Genomic DNA, 22275 nt, shown 5'->3' with positions numbered 1-22275 from the left:
CCCATTAGGTTTAACCTTTAATCGCTCTTAGAATAAGCTTATAATTTTGGGCTATATATATATATTTATGTATATTTTTTTTAGCATAAGAATTATTAATATGATTTGGCTTTTAGAAAAATAGCTAGACTTCTTTTACCCAATAGACTATGGCACTTACTATCATTAATAGTTAAGGTTAAGATTAAGCGATTTAGTAAACAAGCCTATTAGTGTTTTACTTAAGGCCCTTAGACCCTTTAGAATGTTATGGGCCACAACTTAGAAGCCTTACACCAAACCTCATAAGAGTTTAAGTCTAGGTGGGTTGGCCTTTGAAAGGCTTGAGCCGAGTGTGAGGAAGACATAACGCATTTTGGACCTAACTTGGTGTTAGATTTGAACATTGCCCATTTATGATAAGGCAAACCTTCCAAGCCCCATCTTTGTGCATCTTGAGCAACGTTTTGAAATCCGTTCCAGAGACCATTCCGGTTGAGGTATTGGAACGGAATATTTCGGTACCGGTACGTTTCGGTATACCGTTTCAGGATTAATTATAAATTATATATGAATATTTATATGTATATATAAACTAACAACTAATAAAATAAATACATATATATATATATGTAAGTGTGTATTATGTATATGTGTATATATATAGAAGAATTGAAAATTTATAAAATGAATATATATTGAAAAAAATCACAAACTTGAGTTAAGACACAAAAATAAAGAAAAATAAATAAAGAATAGATAAATTATCAAAAATAATAATACTTCAAAAATAGAGAATGAGGGGACATATTTAAAATTATAAAAAAAATTAAATTATATAAATATATTTTATATTTTAGAATGAATAAAATACCATTTGGATTTAAAATTTATAAAAATGCCATCCAATTATAAGAAAATTACAAAAACTGTCCAGAACATAATGGAGACCGAAATGCTCAATTCTGGCCGAAATGGCCGGAATTTGACCGGAATGACCAGAATTTGAAGCGAAACGGAATGGGGTAGTAGAGTGTACCGAACACTACACCGGAACGGCTAATTCCGGCCTTTCCGGCCGGAACGGAATGAAATTCAAAACATTGATCTTGAGGTCTCTCATGATCTCTCAAAATCTAGAATTAGGGCCTCCTATCAACTCACACCCAAAGCCCATGAACCATGCAACTCCCACTCATGGCCTTTTAAGCCCAACAAGGCCCAAAGCCTTGTCTTGCATTTTAGACTTCTATTTGAAACCCACATACACCATACCATTGGTTTCCTCAAGTCCAAATGGTACCCCACACCCCTTAGGACTCCGAAGTGTCCATAATCAAGCATCTGACTTGAGTTAAGGACATTAATCAATTTTTACCCATGATTAATGATCTTTAAACCATGTTTTGAACTTAATTTTCCTTCTTAAACTTTTTAGCCTTTTTTATCTGAAATTCTCTAGTTTTATTATTCAATTGCATCATTCTTAGATCATATTAGAACCCTAGATAAATCTTCACACATGTCATTAAGGGTAATGACATTTCTTTGCAAAAAAATCCACCAATCGGCTCACACAAGTATTTTCATCTGCATTACACAAAAATAGCCCCTAGCCCAAAATGTTTTTGCCTTCTTCTCAAGGGCATTATTATGAACCAAACCAATTGCACCTAAACACTAGTTGGATAGAAACTGATTGGTTGTGTTTTGATCTTACTTCTGCACATGGATGAGCCACCACCACATACCACCTCCCTTTCCACCATTCCCTAGTAAACCCTTAAGACACTCATGAGCTGGTTTGTCATCTTATGCCCCTAAGAGGACCCAAACTGATTTGACAAAGGAGGATGAGGCATGTCATGGCTTAACCACCACCACCTTACTCCTCTTCTTTTTCCTGTAAGTGAATGATCACTTGGCAACCAATCAAGCACCACTCCTTCACCTGAAAATCCATCAAAATGAAGACTTCGGACCTACAAAAGATAACAAGAAGATGAGACCAAACAAGTGAGGAAATCTGCCCAGCCTTGGAGATCCCTCACCCGACAGCATCATGGCATGGCATCATGCCTTGGTTTTATATTTTTTTTTTTCCTTCTACACCACGACCAGCCTTGTACTCTTAGGGTCATTATAACACCTAAATTGATGAGATCATGGTGATTTTAGAGCACTATTCACCCTGCACAAATGACCCAAGGCTAGAACCATGCACTCATCACCACCATTGCCCACACCACCAATGACAAGCCTCTATTCCCAGACATGACCCATGCCCCCTCCCCTCTTGAAGCCTATAAAAGGCCCCTCCACTCCCTCATTTTCTCCACACCTCATCTCCAAGCTCCTTTAGAGTGAATCCGACAGGTGTGTTCTTGAGTGTTCTTGGGAGTTTTTAAGAGTTCTTGTGTTGGGAGCTTTAGAGGGCCACGAAAATTGTAAGTTTTCTTGCCCTAGATATTAGTTTGTATGTCAAGTCTTACTTTTAAGTGTTGAAGTGAATTTTGGTTGAGATTCAAAAAGGTTACCATACTTAAATCAAAACTGGGTTCATTAAGGATGGATTAAGTTTTTAAATTATTTTAAGTGGAAATGTTAGCTATGACATGTCTTAGCATATTTTTATATGATTTATTAATGTCTTAGAATGATCATTGAAGGTTTGATTATGAGATTAGAAGCATGTCATAATAGGTTTTAATTCTATTTTTAATTGATCATCAAAGCATGCATGGATTTTCATTAAGTTTGTGATTAAGGTGTGAAGTTTTGATTTATTTCACCTAGGCTTAATAAATGAGCATTTATAAAACCTTGTGATTGGGACAAAACTGAAAATACATGTTTTGGGTGAATTTTGAAGCATGCCTTTGTGATTTAGGCTAGAAGCATCATGCTTGATTAATTAATGATTAATAAAGATTAAGGCTTTTAGGCATGATTAAGTGTTGGGGATGAACTCTCTCACGTAAGATTTAGCTTTTATCATGTCATTAAGGACTATAGGGATTATTTGTGATTAAAGAAAATTGTTTATGCATGCATTCATAGGGATCAATAGTTGAAATTACACTTAGGCATCAACTAGAGTGCATGCAATGGGTTGAGTGTGTTTGAGTTAGTTCCACTTTGAATTTTACAATTCTAAGGGTATAGATGGTTTTAGAATATGAAAAATATGAGGGTCATGAAGTTTGGTTAAATTCAAGGTTTGTTTACAATTAGTAAAAATTAAGGCCTTAATGGCAATTTTTGAGAGTTTAGGAGTATATTTTATAATTACCCATTTTTTAAACCTTTTGATTATTTACATCTTTCATAGTAGTACAAATCCTAATGTAGTATGAATTTTTTTTTAGCCGCTACGATTTTCCAAATTTAGGAAGTTTGTAAGTTACCCTCTAACTTACACCTTGATAAGTTATTTATGATTTATTGATAAATGCCACCTTCATGTTATAATTCTCATTTTGAGCATGAAACATCATGTTGTATGATACATTGAGTACATACCTATATGACATGTGACATTTTCACCATTTTTAGCATATTGCATATAAATATTATTTTCACATAAAAGCTTGCTACGTATGCATATGTCATGAGTTACATTTTCAAATATAGCATGAAAATAATTTTTTTCATGACCCCAAAGGCTAGGATGGGGAACTATCATAGTGGAACATCTCTATCAACTCTGGAGTGATTAAGAATATAGTGGTAACCCCTAGGTTGATGAAGAACAGTCAACAGGCTTCAAATGGGTTATTTTTAAAGAACGTCGAAATCAAGTCAAATGTTATGACACCTAAGACTGGTAGGTGTACATATTTTGAAGTAATGTTATGTTACTAATGCATTGAGAATGAGTATGCAGACAACGTAGTTTCAACATGAGTTGTACTACGATCACCAGCAGGTACTCACAGTGCATATGGGGAACTGTGACGATACCATACATTATGTTGTTAATGTTATGATTAAGTATCATGAATTTCTAATAATGATGAAACTATGCTTTTGTCAGTTGAAGTGAAAAATGTTCTCTGTAAGAAAATGTGTCTCAGTTTTTCTAAAAATGTTGAGGAATCTGGATGGGAGACATACACTGATGTTTCTGCACTGCATGCATCTCATGTTTATCATTAATCATGCATATCTTATATTTGTGCATATTGGTTGTCTAACTTACTGAGATTTCAAGAAAATCTCACCCTTTGTGGATTCACTGTCATTCCACTCTGAATAATAGAAGTTGTGTTAAGACCCAACGAGAACGGACTAGTTGGACCAGTGGATCCAAGTGATTGTAGAGGAGCCAGATATTGTCAAAAGACTGGACCTCATCTTGATGTTTACAGCCCCAATCCTTTGTGCATTAGAACACATGAAGCAGTTGATTTAGCTATGGAGACTTCTTATCATGAATAACTGTAATAAGATTATGCTACCATATGATTTGAAATTATGATGGTTATGAATGACATTGAGATGTTTTAGTTATTTTGACATAAATTTTATTTATCCACCCTTAATCCACTATGAATATTACATTCTGCTAGATGTATTTTTAAGATGCATTGCATGTTAACTATCATATATGAGTGTATGTAACCTTGTGTTATATGTTCCAATACTTTAAGTCTCCATTCCATTCCAAGCGGAGGTTGGGGCCATCCCACCTACTGCCTTAAAAAACGTCCAGCAATGAAGGACCCTCATCGAAGGCATTAGGCAAGAAACCTTCCGCCTGAGAGGATCTACTTGATCTTTTGGGCGCCATGGAAACATAAAGAATAAGAAAGAAAGGGATGCAGGGGGAGAAGGGGAAACACCACAATTACCAAAAAAAGGATGGTGAAATGACACTCGGTGTAGAGTGAAAGGTGAGGTGCCATTGTACGGAGAAGAGACTGTGCCGCTTGTTGATGTAATGCAAGTAGCACAATGGGTAATGAAGAGTGTACGAAAGTGCACTCTAAATATCTTATTATTGGACTAAAATGCTAAAATGTAAATATAAATCATAAGAATTAATGTCTATTCTTGAATTGAATTTCTATTTCCTTTGGAATACTCCTAAGCAGATTTTTATATTTAATTTCAGAGTCTATAAAAGAACAAGTCAAAGCCCACTCAAATTCAAAGTAGGACTTTCAAGTGGGCAAGATGTTGGAACTAACTAGAACTTTCAATGAGTGTAGGACTCTTCAAATGAGGATAATGATGGGGTTTGAGAGTAATTTGGATCAAGAAAAGAAAAAGAAAAAAATCACAAAAGGAAACCGTAAGAAGTCTAAGTCAAAAATTCACTAGGAGACAGCCTATACATACTTTAGTATTTTGATCGTAACTTTTCACTCGCATATTTGATTGATGTGATTCTTAATGTGTTGGAAAGATATCTTAAAAGGCTACAAATTTGTGTCTAATAAGGATTTCTAAATCCTGATTCCTAAAGCATGTACATGGCTGCCAAGCTGAGTCTTAAAAGTTAAATGATTTTTTATATATGAATCAGGAAAACATTAGAGTTTCTTTTCTATCATATATAAGTATAGCATTGGCACTAAATTGAGGTAGAGAAGAGGCACAAGAGGCAAATATAAAGAGAGAAATATTTTATTTTTGTACTTTTAGAGTTCTCCCATGGAGAACTATCTTGGGTAAAGCCAAGGGTAAAGATTGATTTGTGAAAATATTTTGACTTTATTTCAATTCATAGATTGAGTTTTATTGTTTAAGATTCTAGGATTGAATTCTCTATTTGTTTTAGATTTTTATAAATTTGAGACATTAAATCTTGCTATAGTTTTTCGTAAGCTATAGGATTATGAATATATGATTGTAACTTAAACAGTTGTTTTCATGTCATTGATGTGATTTTTTGCTGCACTATTATTTATGAATATAGTGTCGTCTCTAGATCTAATATTTATTTTTATATATGAAAAATGTAGTTTGTAAAGAAGGGAATAGATTCTAGAATTAAATTTGAAAAAGTAGATGAACATAACATCATATCTTCTAATTAGGAAATTGGTGCTATAATTCTTAATTGTGTATATAGTTTGGATTGAAAATGTAAGAGTATTGGATCCGATTGATTAAAGTCTAGAGCTTTACTTGCCTTTTTATCCATGCCCTAATCTTATTTTAATTACGTGCATTAGGTAGAATTTTCATATTTTCGTCATCTTTTCCCTTAAGTTTGCATCTTGTAGCATTTTTTCCGCCTCCCTCTGGATAGACACCCTGAACACTATACGACCGCGTAAGAATTTGGGCGTAATCAGATAATCAAGGTGACAAGGCTTGAACAATGTAAATTCTCTTCAATACGTGTGCGACAAGAATTTGCAGGATAACTTTTAGGGGTAAAATGGGCAATGCCAAGCAAGCTGAAGGCCCATAAGCCCAACTGTAGTACCCAAGCACCTTGTCTGGAATGGCTCAACAAATTTGCACTAAGACAAACCCACAGGGTGTGGACGAGGAGACTTGCACTAGTAAGAACGACTATGGGTTTAGTTAAGCACATGGTAAGTCGGAATCCCCCACCCCTCCTTGGTGCGGTGTAGTGAGGGTTACTGCATTAAATGTGGTGAAATGCCCCCTCAAGGAACATGCTTGTGTTAGACCCTGAATGCAATAGGATCTAGGAGAGGACACCACGGTAAATGCGGTGATGCCCCCCATCCGGGCATGGACATACGTCAAATCACCTAGGGAAAGGAAAGGCAGCAACTACACTTTGAACAATATATAACCCAAGAGAGGCAAGCCGAAAGGCAAGATCATTTGTCCAAATATTTCCTTTTCCTTTTCCTTTTTCTATATATTTCCTCGTAAAGGAACTAACTTGCACATCGGAGGCTTTCTTCTAATTACTAAGGGGCTAGTCTGTTTACATATAGAAAGCATGTTAGGGTATCCACATTGGCTTGACCAAATGAGATGTTTGGCCAAATTTTACATAATTTGGCTCAAAAATCCTACACATTGGATTGGGCAAATTTAAAATAATTTAGACTTTTACTACAGTAGTTGGCTAAAGATGGAAGACCACTATTCATTCATCAAACATTAAAATATTAATTTCTCATTCCAAACAAATAAATTAAATTAATTAGAATATAATTAACATTTAACATTTAGAATATAATTATTATTAACATTTAATAATATTTAATAATATTGATTGAATATAATATAATTATTATTATTAACATTTTATAATACTTTTTTTAATATTAATTTAATTAGAATATAATTATTATTAACATTTAATAATACTTTTTTAAATATTAATTTAATTAGAATATAATTACTATTAACATTTAATAATACTTTTTTAATATTAATTTAATTAGAATATAATTACTATTAACATTTAATAATACTTTTTTGTAATATTAATATAATATAATATAATTATTATTAGCATTTAATAATACTTTTTCTAATATTAATTTAATTAGAATATAATTATTATTAACATTTAATAATACTTTTTTAATATTAATTTAATTATAATATAATAATATTAATGTAATATAATATAATTATTATTATTAACATTTAATTGGTAGAATTACAAAATGTGAGAAAATAAATTAAATAAAAAATGTATTAATTTAATAATATTTTATTATTATATAGAGAATGAATGACTAATCCAATGTGGGGATTGAATTTTGATGAAATAGGTAAATGTATAAAAGTATTGATATTGGTCAAATTTAAAAATAAATTTAACCAAATCAATGCCAATGCTCTTAGTGGGCGTACCAAAATTGACGTCAACATGATATATCGTAAGATTTAGGTCCTTAGAGCATCCTCATCCCATTCCTCATCCTCATTCCTATAAGAGCATCCCCATCCGGTTTTACATCCCCATCCCTATAATTTAACTCAAATACTCATTTCCTCAAATTTATCCCTAAAATTTGTTTATTTTCTAAAAACCTCCTACATCCCATTCCCCATCCCTATCTCTATTCTTTTAAATAATATTTCTCTATTCTTTTTTTGTTACTTTTTTCTCTCTCTTCCATTTACAATCTTAACTACTAACTCTTTTGTCTTATTATCTTTTTTTTAAAATATCACTTTCTACTAAATATTTATTGGAGATTTTGACTATCCAATACAGTATTTTTTTTAATTGAAATTCGTAGTATTAAAATAAAATTTTTTTATTAATTAGTGCATTTTCTAACGTGATGACAAATTTAATTAGATCCGGACTCAATATCTCTAATGAAAAACCGAAAGTCATGTATTGATGATAAAATTTTTTAATTGGATGCAACGGTAATATTTCAGCAACTTTTCTTCAACGGTAATATTTTCTGTCCTTTCTCGAACGGTAATATTTTTTGTTTTTTCTCCAACAGTAATATTTTTTGTTCTATCTCTAACGGTAAATTTTTTTATCTTTTCTCCAATGGTAACTTTTTTTGTCTTCTCTCAAACGGTAACATTTTTACTCCTATGTGTAACGATAGGAGTAATTCCTCTATAAATATGCAAACTCAAGCCTCATTTCCTCTATACAAACCAAACTTCTATTGTATCCTTTGATCTCCTACTCATTTCATCAAATGGCTCGTACTTTCTTTCGCAAATTATTGACATACGTATCCTCTGAAAATGATAGCGATATTCAAAACATGGAGGCGGATGGACAGTCATCGAGGCGACGTGGCAATAGCCAACGTCATAAGTTTATTCGACGTGATCATGTTCAGGGACACGAGCGCCTATTTCGTGATTACTTTGTTGAAAATCCAGTATATCCCCCGAATCTATTTCGAAGGAGATTTCGGATGAGTCGTCCCCTATTTCTTTGTATTCTAAATGAAGTAGAGTCTTACGACCCGTACTTCGTCCAGAGAAGAGATAATGCCGGCTGACTCGGTTTATCTTGTATGCAAAAAATCACCGCAGCACTTAGAATGCTGGCGTATGGGATTACTGGAGATTTTATGGATGAATACATACGTAATGGTGAAAGCACCGCAATGGAGAGCCTAAAAAAATTTACTGAGACAATAGTAACTGTTTTTTCAGAAGAATATCTAAGGTCTCCAACTGCTAATGATATAGCCCGATTGCTTGCAGTTGGTGAACAACGAGGATTCCCAGGAATGCTGGGAAGCATTGATTGCATGCATTGAAAGTGGAAAAATTGTCCCGCAGCTTGGAAAGGTATGTACTCCAGCCACATCCGTGAACCAACTATTATTTTAGAAGCAGTTGCTTCATATGATCTCTGGATATGGCATGCCTTTTTTGGTATGCCCGGTTCACATAATGATATTAATGTGCTAGAGAGATCTTTTATTTTTACGGAACTTGCCCAAGAGCGTGCTCCTCCAGTCAATTACACTATCAATGGCAACGACTATACTATGGGCTATTACCTTGCGGACGGTATTTATCCCAAGTGGCAAACTTTTGTGAAGACGATTCCATCACCACGTGGGAATAAGAAGAAAAATTTTGTGAAAGCACAAGAATCCGCAAGGAAAGATGTCGAGCGTGCATTCGGGGTACTTCAACAACGATTTGCTATCATTCGTAGACCTTCCCGAATGTTTAAAGTGAAAGAACTGACGAATATAATGAAAACATGTGTTATTCTACATAATATGATAATTGAAGACGAGCGTGATGATAGTGAGTGTCTGAACATTGAATATGATCAACTTGATGATAATCTCCCCGAATTGTCGCGCAATCATACAACTGAGCTTACGGACTTCATCCAGTGTCATCATGATATTAGAGACAGCTCGGCACATCATCAGCTTCAAGAAGATCTAATTGAACATCAATAGATTTTATATTCACAACATTAGTCAGGGTTGCTTTAGATTTTATTATTTCCTTAATGTAATTGGTGACCTATGTTTAAGTTAATCGGAACTTGCATTTGTATTTTGTTATTGTTATCAATTTCCCAAATATATTAATGGTAATCAAGTTTGTTTCTGAAAATGTCATTGAGTCATTAATTGCACAACCCTATCATACTTCCCATATTATCAAATACAAAAAAGATTAATTACATGTAATTTTACACATATAATTGTTACAAACATAAAATAAGAAATCAAATACAAAATAATCAATCCAAATCGTCGGACCGACTGCGTCTCGCCATGACCTCCCTCTGGAGTTGCTGGAAAAACTGCCGTTGCAATTCTGGCATGACACTCACATCCATCATCATAAGGCGCTGATCTGATTCCTTCTTCGCGAGCTCCACTTTCTCAGCCTCCAACCGAAGCCGTTCATCCTCTTGACGTAATTTTCTGGCCTCCGTCTCCTTGTCATACGCCATCTTCTCGGCTTTAAGACGAAAAAACTCTTTCTTCTGAGCGCGTGACTCCTCCAACAGAGTATACTTCATCTTCCTGAGTTGGAAGTTCTCCTCTGCATGCTGGCTTTGGTCCTTTCGTTTTCCTTTCTCAGCTTTCCTTCCAATTGGTCGGTCGGGCTCCATAACTTCATTCTCCATCACATGGTCCGCCTCGAGATCAAAAACTGAATCAAGTGTAGCTCCAGAACATTGAGTTGGGGTCGAGGATGGGGACATCGTCTTCCTCCGCTTTGGATCCTCCTTTGTCGCGCGCCAAATCCACTTAGGTTGGTCCTTCAACAGGTGCCAACAATGCTCGAACTGGAATGAGCATTTCTCTAGCGATTGGTACATAACCTTCACTTTGTCAAACTTGTAAGAGAAAAAGAAACCAATGTTAAATCAATAATTGTTGACAGAAATTGTTTGAGTAAAGGACTTTGGGATTTGATAATGTTACCTTGTCTTGCTCGGTCATGCCACTTTGATTTAACCCCTCAACTTGGGCTAGTTTCGCACAAAATTTGTTTGTGGCCTTTTGGATCACCGACCACCGGTGAATTAAAGACTTTATTGTCCGCTCATTTGTGGTTTCTTTAAATTGTTGAAAGTACTCAAAAAAATTTTCCCAAAGCTGGGAGTGTTTTTGATCTGTTCCCTGGACGGCATCAAGGCTACAATTTAGCCATGCGGAGACAAGTAACTTGTCTTCCTCAGGGGTGAAATTTGCACCCCTCACTGATTTCCTAACGCCGATAGGCTCGTTAGGGGGTTAAGGTGGAGAGTCATCAAGGGTCACTAGAGATGTTCCACATTGCCCACCATAAGTGGGCTCGAGTTGAGGATCTTGACTTAGGAGATTCGTGAAGTACATATGTCCAGAGTCTTGTGAATCCATTGCTAAAAACGCATTGAAAATGTTAGAAACGAAATTCAGAAAGTTTGGGGTGTTAGTCCGGGTGGATGGCTCAAAAACCGTTTGGTATGATCTTGGAAAGTTGGCCACCCATTGATGGCCAAAACAATCGGTTGCCAATACTTATTGGCCGTCCTGATTACCTAGCCATTGGGGAAATGACCATTAAATTTCTCGTATCCCCACAAACGGTTGTCATCATCACAACCTTGTGGTTTAGTTTACACATAATATAACTCAATTAATCCATAATACCAAACAACATGCAAAACAAAATAATCCTAAATACGAGCATCCTCATCCGGTTCTACATCCATATCAAATATATAAATAATTAAAAAGACTCAGAATGGTGTAAATATTGACACCATGTGTAAGCAAGGAGCCCAACATCGAATGGCTGCAAAATTTCACCCGAACCCCGATTGCCTTTTGTGGAAAGTACCACAAACTGCAATATGGCAATTTGGGTGAGAATTACCCCGCCATATTGACGGGGCCCCATACACACTTCTGACATAACCCACACTATAACACCATCATCACAGCCTAATATAAACCCTCTCCCCTGAGAGATACGCAACACTGCAAATGACCCAACATCAAATATCAAAATGAGCAAACTATTTTATTCCAAGGACAGTTGCAATATTCCATCAATTCAAGCATAAAGTTATGAGCATGTTGGGCTATTAATACCTTCCATAATATAGAGTTATGTGGAGAGAAATTCCACTCTCTAATTATATTAAAAAATAGGAGTCCGAAAGCCCAAAAAATGCATTTTTCAAACACAAGTTCTTAATAATAAACAAGAGCAAGAGACTAAATTAAAGGGGCCGAATACAGCATGTTAAAGGACCAAGAGCAAGTTCTTAATAGCAGCATGTTATTGGAGCACCAATAAAAATCCATCAATTCAAGATTACACATAAAAAGCATTCTTGCATTTCCAACAAGATTTAATAAAAGTATGATCAACTATTATATATGTGAAGTATTCATCTATCTCTAAAAAGATAAAGATCAAATGTCCACCACGTATGGAATTAATCCATTCAAGTCTCTAATCGGAGATCAAAATTAAAATCTAGAAAGTAGTTGTAGTGAAATTAATTGTCTTCTCAAATAATCACAGGTTACAAAGATTGCATGATGTATTTTTATAAATTGCATAATGAAAACAGAATTTAGAAGAGAGATCACAACATTCAGGGGCAAATTCAACATTGGATATGAAAGACCAAGAAACAGCAGCCCAAGAAGCATGCTTTGAAGGAAAAAGATATGGAAAAAAATCTAGATCCGAAATTCATCAAGCAAAGATGTTCACAGCAACTGAAAACCAATCTTGGATCACCAAAGATTCAAAATCATAAATCTATTCTGGCCTACCAAACAATACATGTGAGCTAGATAATCATCACACAAAAAGAGTATACATTTTCGCAGCAACCAAACAATAGCCAAAGGAAAATATGATAGAAACATCATACATGATTTTCGGGGTTCCCAAACAATCACAGAAGGAAAAACAGGGCAGCAAACATTTTCTGAAATTCGCACCAACCAAACAGGGGCACCATTCATCAAAACGCAAGCCAGACCTCATCTCATTTCACAGCAACCAAACAGGTTACTCAAGAAAATATGACACCAAACCGCAGCACATTTTCACAGCAACCAAACGGGTTGCTTAGGAAAAAATCAAAGGAAACCTCCAGTCTATTTTCACAGCAACCAAACAGGTAACTCAGGAAAAAAAACCAATCTTGGATCACCAAAGATTCAAAATCATAAATCTATTCTGGCCTACAAAACAATACATGTGAGCTAGATAATCATCACAGAAAAAGAGTATACATTTTCGTAGCAACCAAACAATAGCCAAAGGAAAATATGACAGAAACATCATAGATGATTTTCGGGTTCCCAAACAATCACAGAAGGAAAAATAGGGCAACAAACATTTTTTGAAATTCGCACCAACCAAACAGGGGCACCATTCATCAAAACGCAAGCCAGACCTCATCTCATTTCACAGCAACCAAACGAGTTACTCAAGAAAATATGACACCAAACCGCAGCACATTTTCACAGCAACCAAACGGGTTGCTTAGGAAAAAATCAAAGGAAACCTCCAGTCTATTTTCACAACAGCCAAACAGGTAACTCAGGAAAAAAGTTCCCTTCACTGAACAGAAATTTTCATAGCAACCAAATGGATAACCCAGGGAAATAGCCACAAGAAAACCCTATGACTTTTCACACCAACCAAACATCGGTTCCAAAGCATTAGATGTTTCATCATCAAGAAACACGCAAGAAATTAACAAGGGTGATAAAATGAGAAGAAAAATACCGATTTCCTAGCAGGAGAGGCGATTATTGGAGCACCAACCGTCGAGAGGGATGAACGTGGGACGGGATGGGGAAATGGGATTTGGGGATGTACAGTAGGTCCCCAAAGATGGGGATTTCCTGTACACCCCGAAAATTAGAACCCCATTTTAGGGAACCGGATGGAGGGCTGATTTTAGAGAAAACCCTAAAACTTTCAATAAATAATAGGGAAACGGGGGGATGGGGAACCGAATGGGGATGCTCTAATTTAACTCAAAATCACATTTCCTCAAATTGTTTCCTAAATTTTATTCTTCTTTCAAAAACCTCCTACATCCCATTTCCCATCCTTATCTCTATTCTATTAAATAATATTTTTCTATTCTTTTTTTATTACTTTTTCTTTCACTTCTATTTACAAACTTAACTACTCAATATTTTTTCTTATTTTTTGAACTATTACTCTAGTGAATATTTTAAACAAAAATTTAAATTATTTTTTTGTGAATATGATAATATTTTTAAAATTAATTTTTTTTATATTTTTGTAATTAATTAAATTATCTTTAAAATTATTATTTAAAACTATAATAAATAAGAGTATGAGAGAAAGTGTAGATGATTGAAAAATTATTTATTTTATATATTAGAATAAAATATTGATAAAAATGATTTAGAGAATGAATAGTGAGTCTCCAAATATGGAGACTTACTGTTTATTCCCTAAACCTTTTTCCTAAAATAAGGATCCGGATGTGGGGATATTTTGAGTAAAACTCTAAAATAAACCTTAAATTATGAAAAATATGATATTTTGAGAAACCGAATGAAAATGCTCTTACGAAAAAAGTTACTTACAACCGAGTTAAGGAACCTCGTGACACCGTGTCCTACGTGGCATCATTTCAAAACGGCGTCATTTTCGTTTTAATTCAAATTCCCTTCCATCCCATCCCAATCGAGACAGCCAGCCTTCAGACGTTTTCCCCCTCCCCCAATGAAGCCAGCCTTTTCTTCCCCAAATCCCCCACGACGAGCCAGTCTCCATTGGAAACCCTCGAACAACAGATTCTCGTCTTCTCCACGAAACCCTCTTCTCGTCTTCTTCACGAAGCGTGGGTATTCGTCTTCTCCTCGAACCCAAGAGCCACAAACCCATAAACCCACGTTTCATCCTCGTACAAAAGAGCCAGAGCCACGAACGCACAAACCCATGAACCAGCCTCGAACCCAAGAACCACGAACCCGATTTGAACCCACAAACCCCTAACCCAAACCATAACACTAACCCTAACCCTAAAATGTTTATCTCGTTCATCAGTCTGGCCGAGTTTCAAATTATGCCCTTGCAAAAATCAGGGTTAGTTTTCTCCTTTTTAGTTGAAGTTTTAGCTAGATGTAATGTGTTCACTTTAGCTCATGTCATGGTTCAACAACATGCCTTTTCAAATTTCAACAATGATGGTTTTTCTGCCGTTGCCTTTTGAACAATGCCAACTTATGTACTTGATTTTTTTTTTTTTTTTTTACCGGTTAATTTAGGTTGCAGATGCTTGCTGGTTTGTTGGACCACTGTCTTTTTTTTCCATCCCTATAGTTGGCCCTTCACTCAAGCACCCACTACAGTTGTGTTTAATTTGTCGATTTGAAGTTATTTTCCCAAAAGCTGAGCTAATTGTGTCTAATTATAGCATTGTTTTTTTTTAATTATTAATTTGACTAATATATTTTGAAAATTGTTTTAAAAAAATGGTACTAGTCTAGGAATTACTCTCCATCGCCACTTTCTGATGGATTCAATTTGTGACTTCTTTTGTGTATCACATATCTGCTTCATACATTGTCAGCTATTCGAAGAAACCTTAAATATATTGAGCATACAAGTGACATTGGCTGGATGGAGTATTTGGCTAATCGTTTTTCTTTTGTCAATTGTATTTAATTTTGGTTGAATTAGTTCAAAAGCAGCACAAGAATTTCTGCAGCAAATTATTCCTTCCACTTAAATCTTGCAAAATGCATAACATTGACAAAAAGAAAGAACTTTTTAGGAGGCCATGCATTCATATTTTCTGATTGGAAAATTGACCATTTTCTCACTTGTGGATTTTTTTTCCAAGACATTTGTGTTTGGAGACCACCACAAACAAATTAGTTTTTGGTTAGAACAAACTTTTTACATCTATTTATTTGAAGGACCACATTACATAAATCCCCATGGATAACACCATCAGTACTGGCATATTGCAGGACAGCCTAAACGACATCTTCTTACTACTGGATGGAGTGTGTTTGTTAGTGCCAAAAGACTTCTTGCAGGGGACTCTGTTCTCTTTATCTGGCATGATTTTGTATATACTTTGGTGCTGAACAATTGACAGACAAGTTGGTAGAATATTTTGATTTCCAAAGGGTCAATCTTTAGATGTGCAAAATTAGAATATTCTAGCTGATGTAGAAGTTGCCATTGTCAAATGTCAAATTACTTATCATCCTCACAGGTTTTCATGCAAAATCCTTTGCAATAATCCTGCCAATAATCTGTCCTTGGAGATGTAGTCATGAGCATGCCATTAGTAATTTGCAATTGTTTTGTTTTCTATCTACTTGTGCAGTCTGTGTTGGGTGCAATCTCTATAATTGTGAGTTTGAATGAAATTAAAAAATCTGCCTATCTTTGCAAGCCCAGACCAGGCCCTTTGCAAACTTAGACCAGGCTACGTTGTAGCTTATATCGGATGAAAATAGTGGTCTACTACTTCTTGCTGCAGAGGATGCTTTTCTTTTCTTCTTCTTTCTTTCTTTTTTTATTTCTTTTCCTGGGCTGCTATTCAAATTACAAGGGCTCGGAATCTGGGATTTGTTTTTGGGGACAGGATTGGGTACATAAAAGATAGGTTTCTAAGCTGCTAAGGATTGTTTCATTTTTTCTCGTACAATGTTGAGTTCCACTGCACAATATACAATATACACACTGAAGGAATAAAAAGCCAAGAGACCAAAATAATGTGTCACTAAAAGAACCTTAGCTGAATGAGAAACAGTAATGCTAAAATAGATTATAATTACTGAAGCTGGCAAACCATAGATTTTTGCAAAAATTTTCATAGTAGGTTTACAGTGTTAGTCCGGGACCAAGTATGAGGTACTAAACTCCACTTTGACCTGATTGTTATTTTGGTTCATCTTAGAAATGTCGTCGTCATCATCATCAATGTCTTTTTCATCCTTTGCTAAACGTACCTTGGGTGCACCATTGTGCTTCTGTGAGGTCAAAGCCACAATGAAATACTCCATTACTACAAAAAATCCTGGACGACCCTTATTTGGGTGTCCAAGGTACAATACATAGGTAACTACATCATTTGAATGAGATTAAACATTTTTTGAGGTGTTCATTAATATGATGTGTCTTATAATGCTCAGGGATTACCATTCTGCAAGTTTTTATATTGGGTAGATAGTAATCAAGTGACTGAGCTTCAACTTCGAGAAAGAATCAATGACCTATTATAGAAGGAGAAAGATATCGAGAAGATAGTTGAGCTTTTCGAAAAGAGGGAGATTGACCTGCATAAGATAGTGGATCAGCTCAAGGAGTTGGTGCATCTTGCACAAGAAGCTGAAATTAGGCGTTTACACACCCTACTTCGAATGTTTTGGGGTTTTGCATTAGTAGTACTGTTTTTTTGTATTGGACTTTGGCTCTTGTATTGAACTCTAGACTTGATGTAGAAATTTTTGTACATCCTTGATGATGAAGAAAATGATATATCTGTGGCTATATTTGTTAGGCAGCATGGTATATCGTGAGGGGAATGTAATATTGTAGTAATCTATATATGTACTAGGCATTAGGCAGTGTTCTGAAAATGATGCTTTACAATTCCTGAATGCGTCCGTCGTTGTTTCTAACTAACCATCTTTTTCAAGTTTGATGCAATAACTCAACAGCTAGAATCTGGGTTTGAGTTTGATGTTCCAATTTTTCATGTGTAAATGGAAAAATAGCATTAGCATAGGCAAGGTTCTGTAGGATTTTAAATTTATATGGCTGAAATCCTTCATTTTGTGGATGTTTAAACTCCAATTGAAGACCAAACCGATTGGAGTGTGAATGTTCTGTTATCATGCTCTGAAATAGCATTAGCATAGCGAGTGTGAATGTTCTGTTATCATGCTATGGTCATTTACGTTAGGCCATAACCAACAGTTTGCCTAGAATGCTTGCTTGATTGCTTATCTTCATTTAAGACATATTAAGCACTTCTATTCACCTGACCTCTTGACAAGACGATGATGGATAATGAACCCAAAGCATACAAGTAAAAGACTGCCATAATTCTAAATACAAATAAAGACTGCCATAATGAACCCAAAGCATACAAATATTAAGCACTTTTGTGGAGCCCCTAGAGAGAGAAGCTCCCACCTCTCTCTAGAAAGCCAAACAGAAAACCTCCTTAGAGGGAGGTGGGAGCCCTCCCCTCTCATTTTTCATGTTTTTCATGTTTTGTTGGTTTTTTCATCTTTGTTTTTCTGCTTTTCTAGTTTTTATGGTGTGTTTGTTTCGGCTCTTGAATAAAACGGGTACCGGGTGCTTGTCTCCATAGCTACGGGGCCGTCGCCCCCTTGCTGCCCAAAAAGGAAAACACCCCCGGAGTGAAATCCAGAGGCGTCGGAGAAGAAGAAGAGACGCCGCTGCCTAACAAAGCCAGCGTTAGCAACCCCATCACGTGACGGAGCTTGCTACTCTGTTTTGGTACGTGTGGTAATGGGCTGTCCCAAGGTCTCCGGTAAGGAATGGTTGTCCTGCTTCAGGGATCTTTCGGTGGTCTTTTGGCGTGATGGGTTGAAGGTGATCGGCGAGGGAGGAAGGCAAACGGCGAGGGAGCGGGAGAAGTGGATTGAGGCGAGGCGAGGCTTCTCTGGTTTTGGGACAAGCAGGGGGTAGTGGGTCTGAGCCGATGATGGTGGTCCTGGGTAGGGGCGAGACGGCGTCCATGCGAGTGGCAGAGCCAAGGTTGGTGGTCCTGGGTAGGAGTTTGCTGCTCTGGGCTGCTCTGTTTTGCTGCTCTCGTTCGGTTGCTGCTTCTCATGGAGTGGCCGGCTCATGAGCGGAGGGGATATCAGTGATAGTGGGTGGCGGCGGCAGAAGGAAGAGATGAAACCCTAATCGGGTTGGGCCCCCACGTACACATATGATGGGCTTTTGGCTTAGGCTGGGTCTTTTGTTTTTACAGCCCACCGGTTTTTTGTTTTGTTTTTCTGTTTTGCTGTATTAGTTTGTTTTAGCTTTTATAAATAAAAAAGAAATATGTTAGTGTCCCACTCCTCTTTTGGAGGAATGTGGGTTTTTGTCCTACTCCTCTTTTGGAGGAAGGTAGGTGGTAGTACTCTTCCTCCTTGGGAGAAGTGAGTGTGGTAGTACTCCTCCTCTTTGGGAGGATGGAGCATGGATGTACCTTATTTCTTTGGAAGTAAGGTCGTTTTAGTTCTGTTTTAACAGAGCGCTTTCTCTTTTGACTGCTGTCAGGAGAGAAGGTATAGAAGTTTAGACAATGTCCATCACAAAGAGATTTGTTGGCAGGGGAGCCCCTAACAGTTGAGTAGTTTGGCTAATAATCTGGATTTTCCTGTATTGATTAGTCACAGATGTAACTTCGGTTTCAGTGAATGAAATTTAGTCTATTATCAAAAAAAAAAAAAAAACAAATCTGCCATAATTCTTGGAAGTGTTGATTCAAATTTTGATCCTCAAAAAGATTTGTAACTCCCACATGTACAAGAGTCATGCCAATGAAAAAATATAGTTGCAAGCACAATTATGTATTAATGTGTACCAATCTATTGTGATTGGTCAAAAAGTAAATTTTATTGAAAATAGTGTTAATTTAAATTTTAAGTATGAAGGAATCAGCATTGGTATATAGATTAGTATGCGATTTTGTTTGTATGTAGTAAAACTTCCTCTCAGTCCTTGACTTGGGTAAAAAGTAATTATGCGTGATCAGCTTTACGAGCCAAATTGCATATATTGTGATTCCATAATTCCTGTCAAGCCAAAGCCAAATTTGTATGAAATATAATCGAAGGAAAAACTAGAAGGAAAAAAATGCATCTGCTTCTTAAATCAAGCCACTCCACTAATAAATAAACAAGGAAAACGATATTTTGAATGAGACTAAATTGATTAAAAAAAGTACTCCTTGTGATCATAACCACCCTAGATTTGCAACCTCTCCACGTTTTTCCTAAAAAGGACATAAATAAGTGAAACAAAACAAAGTTTCCTCTCCGTTGACAATTCAATTAAACCTTGATCATATTGTTAATCCAAATAGGAATTCTTTCACAAATTCCTGTTTATTGGTCCAGGAAGCTTTTTTCTTCAAATGGTCACACTTCTTTCGAGATCTATAAACAAGTAAAGCCCAAGTCTGTGAATCTTTCTTACTTGCTTGACTCCTATACCTTTGTATTCTCAACTCCAAGTACTGCATATATATATATATATACTAGTAAAGAGAACGTCCTTTGGACGTTTGCCTACTGGGGCCATCATTTATACGGTAATTTATATGTAAATATGAACTTTACATATGAGTTAATATTTTATTTTATTTAAGTAAATAATTATAACAGTGAAAAGTTTATATAAATTTAAAAGTAAATAAGTAAACATAAACTTTATATATAAGTTTTAGTTAGTAGAATTTTTTTTTCTTTTCATTTGACATATATTGGCTTGCAAGTTTTTGTTTCTTTCATCTATTTGTGCTAAGATTTATTTATTTGTTAGTTTGTGGTGCGATTTTTTTGTTTCTTACTCGTTTGGTTTGATGTTAATTTTTTTGTTTATTTATTGTGTTATTAAACTTTTTATCTTCTCCATTCATGTTTATTTTTCGTTTCTTTTTTTTAACTAATTTTGTTGTTGGGCATATGCATGACCACTGTTGCTTCTCATCTCCCTCATTTTGTTTGCTTTTATTGTTGGTTTTTATTGTTGTATTTTATTAATTTTTAGTTGTAGTGTTTTTCTTTTATCTATTTTTATTATGCTTTTTTATTTTGTTGGGCCTTCTTTTCGGTTTGGGCTTGTTTTTAGGGTGTTTTATTTCATTTTTGGGCCCCGCCCATTCGGTTAGTGGAGCCTAGCCCATTGGTTTGCAGTCCAGTCCCCTTAGGGCTTTGTTTCCTTTTTCCTTCCCTGTGCCAAATAGCTCTTCTTCATCTTCATTGTGTTTTGGCTACTTCCTCTAAAAATCTTTGTTGTGCCGCAACCTTCATCTTTTTTCCTTTGCATCTTGTGTTGCCGCTGCTTCTCTTATTCTTCTTTTCGGTTTCTTTCTTTTTTCTTCTGAAAATGCTTGTTGCAAGCTGCTCCATTCTTCTTCTTCGTCTGGAATGGTGTTTTTCTCTCTCTGTCTTTGATTTTCTTCTTCTTCTACTACGAAACCTTGCCTTCTCTTCTTTTCTCTTGTTTTATTTTTCATTTCTTTTTTCTCCATTTGCAGGTCTGATGTGAGCCTCCATGCCTGCCTCGTTTTGTCTTCGTCGTTCCCTTAGCATTTCCGAATGCAAGCTTGTGAAACTCCATTTGTATTTCCACTTTTTCTTCCCCAAATCCGGCTACCTTGAGTTCGGTTTTGCTCTATTTTTCAGCCCCTAAACCGTGAGCTTCATTTGGTTTGCTTGGTTCTGGGCTGTGATTTTGAGCAACCGTTTGCTCTGATTTTGAGCAACCAAACAGAGGCTTTGAGGAGGTGAGGCTGCGACAGTGAAAATGGGTCTGGGTGGAGGTGAAGCTTGGCTTCGGTCTGGGTTGAGCTTGGTGGCAGCAACTTTCGGTTTGCCTTTTGGTTTGAGTAGGCCACAAGCATGAAGCTCTACAACCGAGCAACTACCAACAGAGATGAAACAAGGTAGCAGCGGTGCCGAGAAAGAAGTGTATGATCTTGCACGGACAGCTTGCACAAAAGTTGAAAAAAAATAAACATGGAAATGAAATTAGAATATACTGTTCATACTGTAGCTGTGCTATAGATATTATTATAGATAGATATTCTCTACATAAATAAAATCCCTCTCTTCCCAGGTGGTAGTTTTTTTTTTTTTTTTTGTTGATGTTAGGACTTGGGAATCCAGCATTGCAAGATACAAACAAGTGCAATATTTGAAATAGAAGTAAGTGTCTCCAAAATCAGACATAAATCTACTCCAAATGGGCACCACTAAAATCTTCCTAGCTTGGCTCTATTCAGCAAACTTCTCTCCCTATGTTCTAAGGCTCAGAAAGTGATATTCGAAATATATATTTACTGGGCTGATACAGCAATGTCAATTTCTGTCTTCCCCTTTTGTTCTCTCAACACTTCAATCCTCATGCAAAGCATTTCAAAGAAAAACAGTACCCACACCAACCCAAAATTTTTAAAAACTAGATAATTGTTAGTATTATTAAAAACATACCCACAATAATCATATCATTGCCCTGGTTGTGATCCATCAAACTCAACATGCATCGGGATATGACAAAAAAGTAGGTGACCACGTAGGCACTGGTCCATAGTAATTGTGCATGTAATTTGGGATATTTGGACAAGTTGATGATATGTCCTAAAATGAGCCAAAGATAAATTATTGATGTATT

The 22275-nt window shown here is 35.9% G+C and overlaps 2 long non-coding RNA genes across 3 annotated transcripts; both read left to right on the top strand.

Annotated features, from left to right (window-relative positions):
- Positions 1–14372: 14372 nt before the first annotated feature.
- Positions 14373–17492, top strand: LOC122300132. Of its 2 annotated transcripts, XR_006239916.1 has the most exons (3): positions 14562–14979; positions 15870–16971; positions 17046–17492. It is a non-coding gene; the product is annotated as an uncharacterized LOC122300132 (long non-coding RNA). The 2 variants fall into 2 exon arrangements; XR_006239915.1 differs by having other exon boundaries at positions 14373–14979; positions 15870–17492.
- A 2943-nt stretch (positions 17493–20435) lies between these two features.
- On the top strand, positions 20436–21719 carry LOC122294416. The gene is made up of 2 exons (XR_006237600.1): positions 20436–21032; positions 21140–21719. It is a non-coding gene; the product is annotated as an uncharacterized LOC122294416 (long non-coding RNA).
- The last annotated feature ends 556 nt before the right edge of the window (positions 21720–22275 follow it).

The sequence above is a fragment of the Carya illinoinensis genome, chromosome 2 (genome assembly GCF_018687715.1).
Source record: "Carya illinoinensis cultivar Pawnee chromosome 2, C.illinoinensisPawnee_v1, whole genome shotgun sequence".
NCBI classification, from domain to species: domain Eukaryota; kingdom Viridiplantae; phylum Streptophyta; class Magnoliopsida; order Fagales; family Juglandaceae; genus Carya; species Carya illinoinensis.
This window is presented reverse-complemented; position numbering and strand designations above follow the sequence as displayed.